This window comes from Panicum virgatum, chromosome 5N (genome assembly GCF_016808335.1).
Source record: "Panicum virgatum strain AP13 chromosome 5N, P.virgatum_v5, whole genome shotgun sequence".
NCBI lineage: Eukaryota > Viridiplantae > Streptophyta > Magnoliopsida > Poales > Poaceae > Panicum > Panicum virgatum.
The window spans coordinates 32,778,140-32,784,694 of record NC_053149.1 but is presented as its reverse complement, the minus strand read 5'-3'; the positions used below and the strand labels follow the sequence as shown (position 1 = coordinate 32,784,694).

General features: G+C 43.2%; 2 long non-coding RNA genes across 2 annotated transcripts; both read right to left on the bottom strand.

The window, feature by feature from the left end:
* Window positions 1-3,643: 3,643 nt before the first annotated feature.
* On the bottom strand, window positions 3,644-4,594 carry LOC120676632. The gene is made up of 2 exons (XR_005675926.1): window positions 4,120-4,594; window positions 3,644-4,028 (listed from the first exon to the last, which is right to left on the bottom strand). It is a non-coding gene; the product is annotated as an uncharacterized LOC120676632 (long non-coding RNA).
* A 300-nt stretch (window positions 4,595-4,894) lies between these two features.
* Window positions 4,895-6,299, bottom strand: LOC120675752. The gene is made up of 2 exons (XR_005675470.1): window positions 5,862-6,299; window positions 4,895-5,721 (listed from the first exon to the last, which is right to left on the bottom strand). It is a non-coding gene; the product is annotated as an uncharacterized LOC120675752 (long non-coding RNA).
* Window positions 6,300-6,555: the final 256 nt, after the last annotated feature.

Sequence of the window (6,555 nt, the reverse complement as noted above, 5' to 3'; positions counted from 1 at the left end):
TCCCTCGCCCGAATCCCACCGGAGCCACCCCGCCGACGTGCTCCGAGCTCCACCGGCCGCCGCTCGCCATGGACCGACCTCCTCCAGCCCTCATTTCACGACCCAAGAGCATCCAGAGAACCGCCTCGACTTCCTCTCCGTTTTTCCCAACCTACCCCTCGCCGGGATTTGGCCGGTCAACCGTCGCCCCTCCCTCTGACCCGACCCAGGGACTTCGGTTTTGAATTCGAGAAAACCCAGGGGGTTCTTTGAATAGCCATAGACTCAGTTGAATAGTGCTCTAAGGACTTCTTTGTAATTTCTAGCTGAGATCTTTGAAATTCCATAGAAAATCGTAGGAAATTCAGAAAAATGTAAACTTGGATGTTTTGGAATCTTTGAAATCATGTAAAATTCATAGTAGCTAATTCATTTCTGTGTGAACATCCTGTTAAATTTTGAGCTTCTTCTTTGCTCTATTTTGACCTGTATAATTCAAGTTTGTTCTAGGTGTTGTCTGAATGATTGATTTGTTGTGATTAAATGACTACATGTTTTGGCATGATTTTTACAGGATAGCTTAATTTGTTCATTTTCTGTTTAGGGTAATTTTTGCTAAATTTATTTCTGTTTGTGCTTTGAGTTGTTTATTTATTAGCAAATCATGACTTATTTGTTATAGGATATCACCCCCACTTGTTTATGAAGTTAGTAAACTTCATTTGTGCTGTTGATCATGATGCCTTGTGTACTTAAAATTGTTATTTAACTACTCTATAAACGATTGCCCATGTGTGTTTATAATTCTGTTCTTGCATTACAAATAGATACGACTGCCTTATCAGACGGGACGTACGAGCTGATCCCGGATTCGGAAGGAGGTGATCTCGAAGCTCAAGCAAACACCGCCGTACTAACTGAAGCCCCGGACCAAAGTTCGGAAGAGCCTAGAGCTGAAATAGTTAGCGACTACCGAGAAGGCAAGCCCCGGACATAACCTATACTTCAAATTATTATCATTTACTGTTATTACTTGCTCATGCATTTACAGTTCTTAGGATTTGAATTGAAACCCTAGATGCATGATCCTAGGAACCTATGTACTGAACACTATACTTGAGTTCGACTACTTGCTAAGCTTATAGGACCGGTAAAAGTCGAGTGATTGCCTGTCACTCGCGAGTTTTATAGGAATCGATTGTTTACCTTTCTGTTATCAATATAAGGACAACAGACGGGGTTGTGTTTGATATCATGACCTTATGTGAGACCCCGTCTGTGTTGATGAACTTGCTAAGGTCGCGGTGTGTGGTAGCGGTGGTTAAGTATTTGAAAGTACTAACCACATGCCGTAAATATGGTACGCGGCAAGCCTAGTAGCCGATTGGACCGGGGAGTTGATATACCTCCCACTCTCTCTTAGGGATAGGTTTTATTTTTATGTTGCGCAACACTACGACTTCTAGGGACAAGGTTCGGCCTTGGAGCCCTATAGTCAGGGAGAGTGGCACTATCCACAAGCCGGAAAGAAAGGTCAACGGTTGTTTGGGAACGACCCGACGGTGTTCCCGACGTGTGTGTTAGGTTTGCCTAGCCAGGTTGAATTTCGATTCAGAATCGTCCGCCTCTCACGATGAAATGAGACTGCTTGATCCCTTTGCCACACAGAGTAATAAGAGCAACAATATTATTTATCAATCTTGATGTTTGCTTAGTTTTCTACCATGATTGGATAGTAGTTGCTTACATAGAATGGTTAATCAACTAGAATCTTGAAAGGTAAAACTTGAAAGTAAGGATCTACTCTTTATTGCTTTTCAGCAAAAGGAAAACCAGAGCCTCACAAAACCTTGCATAGTCTAGTTAAAGTGGGCTACGTATACCCGTGGACGGTTAAGTCTTGCTGAGTATTAGAATACTCAGCCTTGCTGTTGAAACCCTTTTTCAAGTATGAGTTTTGAGGAACAGATCGCTAGCTTGACTTATCCTTGCTCATTGCCTCCTGGCTGGTCCGTAGAGTGGGATACGTCTTCGACCGGCAATGACTATGACGAGTGATACCATGCTTGGGCTAGCCTGGTGTCCTTTTGCGATGTGTTGTAGTCGTCGGGTTTTATCTTCCGCTGTCTAAACTCGGAACTTATAGTTATGGCTTGTATAACTGCTTTACTTAAGTTGGTTTTGTAATAATGGTCTGAACTGGTTTGTAATCAATACTATGTCTGTGTTGTAAAATGGTGGTTGTAATATCTCTGGACTCGCCTTCGTGCGGGGTTTGCTTGTTCGATCCGAGAACCGGTGGTTGTATCGGGACGTTACCCGACAGACCAAGAATTGTTCCGTTTGAAGTGCATTTGAGTTAGTGTTGCCTTTATGGTGATGTCCTGCGCACTTGAGCCGGGATAATTCAGGTGGTTCTGCCACAGCAATGACACAGAGCCGACCGGTCAGACCGCTTCCTCTGACCGGTCAGACTGGTGCACCATATCGGTCAGACCGGTCCAGCGCAGACTGGCTGCAGCAGCGCATCGAGCACTATCGGGACAAGGTGAACGATATATGCGAGGCTATTGAAGACTTGGATGACTTAGACAAGTTAGGCCAAGGTTTTATGTCGGCTGATCCTTTAGAAAAGGTAGATATTGGAGATGGTTCTATTCCTAGGCCGACTTTTGTAAATGCAAACTTATCGGATGATTGTAAAGCCGATTTAATAAAGTTATTGAAAGAATATGTCGATTGTTTTGCATGGGAATATTCTAAGATGCTTGGTTTGAGTCGTGATTTGATTGAGCATCGGCTGCCGATCAAGGCCGATTTTAGACCTTATAAACAACCTTCTAGGCATTTTAATCCTATTATGTATGACCGAATAAAAGTGGAAATTAATCGCTTATTAGATGCTGGATTTATTTGGTCTTGTCGTTATGCGGAGTGGATCTCTAATATTGTGCCCGTTGAAAAGAAGGATTCGGGCAAGATTAGAGTTTGCATTGATTTTAGAGATCTTAATAAAGCTACTCCGAAAGATGAATATCCTATGCCTATAGCCGATATGTTGATCAATGAGGCTTCTGGACATCGTGTTATTAGTTTTCTTGATGGTAATGCTGGTTACAATCAAATATTCGTGGCCGAAGAAGATACGTCTAAAACGGCCTTTAGATGTCCTGGTTTTGTTGGTATATTTGAGTGGGTTGTCATGACTTTTAGTTTGAAAAATGCTGGTGCTACTTATCAAAGGGCTATGAATTTGATCTTCCATGATTTAATTTGCATTATATTGGAAGTTTATATTGATGATATTGTGATCAAATCGGCCGGCTTGAGTCATCATTTGGCTGATTTGAGGCTTGCTATGCGTCAGTATGGATTGAAGATGAACCCGCTCAAGTGTGCTTTTGATGTATCGGCTGGGAAGTTCTTGGGCTTCATTATTCATGAGAAGGGCATAGAGATTGATCCAAAGAGAATTGAAGCCATGAAGAAGGTAGAGGCTCCTGCTTGCAAGAAAGACTTGCAAAAGTTTCTGGGCAAGGTGAATTACTTGAGAAGATTTATATCTAATTTGTTCGGAAAGATAGATGCTTTTACTCCTACTAGTAATTTGGCCCGTGCTAACGCTACGGGTTAAAAAAAACATATTTAAGTGCACATCACAGAATTATACTCAACATCACATAATTATACTCAGAAAGAATGCATACAGGGCTGTGATGGTCAAGAGCCTAACTTTCAAAACAAACATATCATTCCAACTTTTGATATGATATCCATAAGAGAATATTAGATAACACCATGACATATTTCTCCTTGATGACCATCCCATGCTACTCCAATGAACAATTTTTCACCAGCACAAATAAGAAAGTACCCCACTACAACAAACAAATAACTTCATGATAAGATTTTTTTTCATTCGTCAGACCAGCATTTAATAATCTCAGCTATCAGATCTATATAAGGGCAGAATGGAGATCACGTACATGTGCACTTGAACATTGGACTTTAGATTTCTCCAGGAATGTTGTCCTCAATACATTCCTTGCCTACACATGCAGTATTACTCATCATTGAACATATTTGCACCCACTAATTATAGAATTTTATTGACCAAGTATAGAAAACAAGGGCACTCACGGTCGTGGTCCACCTTTTCGGCAGCATCGACCAAAGTGTCTTCAACATTACTTTCATGGGCATTTCCTTCCTCCATTAGTGCAACCCGGCCTATTGAGAATTGAAGGCAGGAGTGAATGCAGCACTTGAACGCTATGGTTAAATTTCAAAGCAAACAGTCCTCTTTCTGTCATAAAGAGGCCCTTCTCCTTGAAGCTTTTTACGAGGGGGCATGCTCATCTTTGAAGACAATGTAGGCATGCGCACTGCAAAGAATATAAGTAAATATGTTATGTAAACATATAGCTATGTAAGCTCTCCCTATAAATATTTTATAGATATGAAGAACACTAAACCTAGATCATCTTATAACCATATCATAAGCTATGCTGATGTAAATTGATAAGCCTAGGTACAGGACAATATTTTTCTTGCATAGATCATGCATGAAGTAAGTAAAAATTACCAAACTAACCTACTCCAGTTAGCATATTCAGTAGAATGCAGCACTTGAACGCTATGGTTAAATTTCATCAATGGAAACTAAATTGCGTGCATTCCAGAACATGGATACAATGCTTTTTTAAAATGCCTTCCTAAATTACCTGAGAATGGGACGAGTTTGCATTGCCGGACCTCAAGTTCACATCAACCATGCCTTCCTGCTTCGCTGATGAGAGTGTCTCCATTCCAGAAGTGCAGCAGCAATTTTACAGAACAGCACATGCTCACAAGTTTGTGATGGTCAGTGACTGGCAGAAAAATAAAGGCCTTCCTAAACAAAAACACACTACTCTGAAAGGAGACATGTAAGCAGTTTATATTCTGAAGCATATCTTAATGTTACATCCAGCTTTAGCACTGGTTTCAATAAACATGACGCCAAGGTCCATCAAGACTTGCTTGTTCCATGAGATGCAACAGAATTCAGCAAGAATATAAGAGTGACACGTTGAGATTCCAGTTCTAGTGACAAAAACAAGCAACAAAAAAACACAGGCTCATACACATTGAGTAAAGATACATAGTATATGCTAAGTAAATCTAGGCTTAAAGAAAGCAAAGCTTCCAGCTTTTTGCTAAATGCCAACCCAAGACATGCGCTCCAGAAGAACGCTCTAAATGCCTCACTGAGATTGAGCCCTGGACCCAGGTCCCACTTGATATACTCAGCAACAGCACATGGGATTATTCTGAATCACAAAGTTTAGGGTGATATCCACCAGAAAATTCCTACGAAATGCAATCCAAATATTTTTAGTTATTTTTTGCTTGGTATGAATTTTGTTGTCAGTATCAACAACAGCACAAATAAATGTCAGTATCTCACGCAGTATCTTTCAGTTTGATGAAGCAAGCCTGAAATCAACATATAGCTCTGTTCATACGGCTGTAAGCTCTGGTCACACAATAATCGGCGGATCCCATACAAGTAATGCTGAAGTTCAGATTGATTGAGAATAGAATGGCTGATGCAGTGATATTGAAATACTACATGGTAATTGTATTTCGGTTCCTTCTTTTGCTACCTGGAAATACATTCTGCATTTTCCAAACTCACCTTGGTTGTGTCGGCAAGTAGAGAGCAGCAACAACAGCATGGCAGCTGGCAGAGAGCCACACCTTGATTGAGGACCAGCAACAGGTTCAGATTTAATAGATTTCAAGCTAGGGTTTGAATATTGGACGAAAAAGAAAAGGCACGATTATGAGATATCGTACGGGGAGGCAAAAGTAGCTGCCAAAGGTAAGCACCTCGTTACCTCTCGGAGCGCAGTGCAGATGGCCAGGGGCAGCAAGATCCGAATCGGTGGCACCGTCTTCCACCGGACGCATCGAAGGAGGATGCCTGGGACTGGGAGTAGGTCCCAGATCGCGGGTGCGGCGGCCGGCTCGTTCACGGCCTGGGACTGGGAGGAGGGAGGATGGAGGTGCGGGCCGCACCGGAGGCGAGCCGAGCTCGCCGCCAGCCGGGGCCGTCGAGATCCGCGCCGTCGCCCTGCCTAGTCGCTTGCTCCACGCCGTCGGCCCGTCGCCCTGTGTTTCGCGTTGCCGCTGTCGCCGCTGCGCCCACGCAGATCTAGGGTTTGGCGTGTCGGGGCCTGACGCTGCGCATCCCGTCGGCACGTGGAACTCCGGCGGTCGTTGGGAGGCAGGGAGGCGCAGCGGCGGTGGCCGGATCTGCGGCAGCGACTGCGGCAGCGCGCTGTGGCAGAACCGCCTAAATTATCCCGGCTCAAGTGCGTAAACCATCACCATAAAGGCAACATTAGCTTAAACGCACTTCAAACGGAACAATTTTTGGTCTGTCGGGTAACGTCCCGATACAACCACCGACTCTCGGATCGAACAAGCATACCTCGCACGAAGGCAAGTCCAGAGATATTACAACCATACAATTTACAACACAGGCAAGTTCAGTAGTGATTACAAAATAGTTCAAACCATTATTACAAA